This window comes from Limulus polyphemus, unplaced genomic scaffold (genome assembly GCF_000517525.1).
Source record: "Limulus polyphemus unplaced genomic scaffold, Limulus_polyphemus-2.1.2 Scaffold4977, whole genome shotgun sequence".
Classification (NCBI taxonomy): Eukaryota; Metazoa; Arthropoda; class Merostomata; order Xiphosura; family Limulidae; genus Limulus; species Limulus polyphemus.
The window spans coordinates 1-736 of record NW_013670587.1 but is presented as its reverse complement, the minus strand read 5'-3'; positions in this window follow the sequence as shown (position 1 = coordinate 736).

Sequence of the window (736 nt, the reverse complement as noted above, 5' to 3'; positions counted from 1 at the left end):
TTCCGAATACAACTTTATGATACACCTAATTTTAACAGTCGCGCTATAACAAACGCTATATCTCACATGGCCTACAATATTTTGTCCGCATACATTCAATTATTCATTACACTGTTGTCCCGTCACGTTGTGAGCGTCTTATATATATACCACACTAACATATATCTAATAAATGCTAGGGCATTCTTGAAGGAACAGGATATTTCTAGAAACACCTGGCGTGATACTAGTCACGTGACCTCGCTGACGCAACATTATAGTAGGTGATTCTTTCATTCATTATCATATTTTCATTCTGGTTTAAATACTTCTATATTTCAAGGTAGGTCAGATGTAGCCTAATTATCAATGTGCCCAGACTGTTACTCTGATAATTTACGGTTCCTTTCTTATAGCCACAAAAAAGTGACACTTTTAAACCACAGGTGCATAATAAAAATGCTAATCAAGTCTAATTGTGCGATAAGAAAATAGAACCCTAAGAATGTATTAGTTTTCTCCCTTCCTTCTAGTCCATAAGCTCCAAATTAAAAATGTATGTGTGTAAATAACCCTTGTATAATTTTACACAAAAATTCATAAACCGATAAACCATTTAGAGGGAAGTGCATTCGTCTCTCAGTTTTCGTAACTGTTTGATTGAATAGTGTGTGTGATGTATTATATGAATAAAGTATTGTTGCGTCAGCGAGGTCACGTGACTAGTGTCACGCCACCTGCTTTCTAGAACTATCCC